At 56.1% G+C, this 2500-nt stretch overlaps 1 protein-coding gene across 2 annotated transcripts in view; it reads left to right on the top strand.

Moving 5' to 3' along the window:
• Positions 1–2500, top strand: part of lama5 (laminin, alpha 5) — a 194445-nt gene that overhangs the window by 71184 nt on the left and 120761 nt on the right. The window lies entirely within an intron of this gene.

Genomic DNA, 2500 nt, shown 5'->3' with positions numbered 1-2500 from the left:
GGTAGAGAAGGGGTCAGAGGGTAGGGGGGGCAGGAGGTAGAGAAGGGGTCAGAGGGTAGGGGGGGCAGGAGGTAGAGAAGGGGTCAGAGGGTAGGGGGGGGGGCAGGAGGTAGAGAAGGGGTCAGAGGGTAGGGGGGCAGGAGGTAGAGAAGGGGTCAGAGGGTAGGGGGGCAGGAGGTAGAGAAGGGGTCAGAGGGTGGGGGGCAGGAGGTAGAGAAGGGGTCAGAGGGTGGGGGGCAGGAGGTAGAGAAGGGGTCAGAGGGTGGGGGGCAGGAGGTAGAGAAGGGGTCAGAGGGTAGGGGGGGGCAGGAGGTAGAGAAGGGGTCAGAGGGTGGGGGGGCAGGAGGTAGAGAAGGGGTCAGAGGGTAGGGGGGGCAGGAGGTAGAGAAGGGGTCAGAGGGTGGGGGGGCAGGAGGTAGAGAAGGGGTCAGAGGGTAGGGGGGGGCAGGAGGTAGAGAAGGGGTCAGAGGGTAGGGGGGGCAGGAGGTAGAGAAGGGGTCAGAGGGTAGGGGGGCAGGAGGTAGAGAAGGGGTCAGAGGGTAGGGGGGGCAGGAGGTAGAGAAGGGGTCAGAGGGTGGGGGGGGCAGGAGGTAGAGAAGGGGTCAGAGGGTAGGGGGGCAGGAGGTAGAGAAGGGGTCAGAGGGTAGGGGGCAGGAGGTAGAGAAGGGGTCAGAGGGTAGGGGGGGCAGGAGGTAGAGAAGGGGTCAGAGGGTAGGGGGGCAGGAGGTAGAGAAGGGGTCAGAGGGTAGGGGGGCAGGAGGTAGAGAAGGGGTCAGAGGGTAGGGGGGCAGGAGGTAGAGAAGGGGGTCAGAGGGTAGGGGGGCAGGAGGTAGAGAAGGGGTCAGAGGGTAGGTCAGAGGGTAGGGGGGGGCAGGAGGTAGAGAAGGGGTCAGAGGGTGGGGGGCAGGAGGTAGAGAAGGGGTACAGAGGGTGGGGGGCAGGAGGTAGAGAAGGGGTCAGAGGGTAGGGGGGCAGGAGGTAGAGAAGGGGTCAGAGGGTAGGGGGGCAGGAGGTAGAGAAGGGGTCAGAGGGTGGGGGGGCAGGAGGTAGAGAAGGGGTCAGAGGGTAGGGGGGCAGGAGGTAGAGAAGGGGTCAGAGGGTAGGGGGGGGCAGGGAGGTAGAGAAGGGGTCAGAGGGTAGGGGGGCAGGAGGTAGAGAAGGGGTCAGAGGGTAGGGGGGCAGGAGGTAGAGAAGGGGTCAGAGGGTGGGGGGGCAGGAGGTAGAGAAGGGGTCAGAGAGTAGGGGGGCAGGAGGTAGAGAAGGGGTCAGAGGGTAGGGGGGGGCAGGAGGTAGAGAAGGGGTCAGAGGGTTGGGGGGGGCAGGAGGTAGAGAAGGGGTACAGAGCCTCTGGTCCAAGAAAAGGAACAGAGCTTATTGATATATTCTGTTTACATTCAAAGGGCCTCTTACTTGAAACCGTCCCGTACTACAGCCTATCATACCGTGTGACAAGCTGACTAGTCAGAATGAAGCAACAGTAGTTCATCAAAATAGGCAGTTACAATCACTTTGATCTAACGTCTTCATGCTCTGTCTGTCTCTGATCTAACGTCTTCATGCTGTGTCCGTCTCTGATCTAACGTCTTCATGCTCTGTCTGTCTCTGATCTAACGTCTTCATGCTCTGTCTGTCTCTGATCTAACGTCTTCATGCTCTGTCTGTCTCTGATCTAACGTCTTCATGCTGTGTCCGTCTCTGATCTAACGTCTTCATGCTCTGTCTGTCTCTGATCTAACGTCTTCATGCTCTGTCTGTCTCTGATCTAACGTCTTCATGCTCTGTCTGTCTCTGATCTAACGTCTTCATGCTCTGTCTGTCTCTGATCTAACGTCTTCATGCTCTGTCCGTCTCTGATCTAACGTCTTCATGCTCTGTCTGTCTCTGATCTAACGTCTTCATGCTCTGTCTGTCTCTGATCTAACGTCTTCATGCTCTGTCTGTCTCTGATCTAACGTCTTCATGCTCTGTCTGTCTCTGATCTCAACGTCTTCATGCTGTGTCTGTCTCTGATCTAACGTCTTCATGCTCTGTCTGTCTCTGATCTAACGTCTTCATGCTCTGTCCGTCTCTGATCTAACGTCTTCATGCTCTGTCTGTCTCTGATCTAACGTCTTCATGCTCTGTCTGTCTCTGATCTAACGTCTTCATGCTCTGTCTGTCTCTGATCTAACGTCTTCATGCTCTGTCTGTCTCTGATCTAACGTCTTCATGCTCTGTCTGTCTCTGATCTAACGCCTTCATGCTGTTGTCTGTCTCTGATCTAACGTCTTCATGCTCTGTCTGTCTCTGATCTAACGTCTTCATGCTCTGTCTGTCTCTGATCTAACGTCTTCATGCTCTGTCCGTCTCTGATCTAACGTCTTCATGCTCTGTCTGTCTCTGATCTAACGTCTTCATGCTGTGTCTGTCTCTGATCTAACGTCTTCATGCTCTGTCTGTCTCTGATCTAACGTCTTCATGCTGTGTCTGTCTCTGATCTAACGTCTTCATGCTCTGTCTG

The sequence above is a fragment of the Coregonus clupeaformis genome, chromosome 30 (genome assembly GCF_020615455.1).
Source record: "Coregonus clupeaformis isolate EN_2021a chromosome 30, ASM2061545v1, whole genome shotgun sequence".
NCBI lineage: Eukaryota > Metazoa > Chordata > Actinopteri > Salmoniformes > Salmonidae > Coregonus > Coregonus clupeaformis.
The sequence above is the reverse complement of the archived record's forward strand: the minus strand, read 5'-3'. Positions and strand labels throughout refer to the sequence as shown.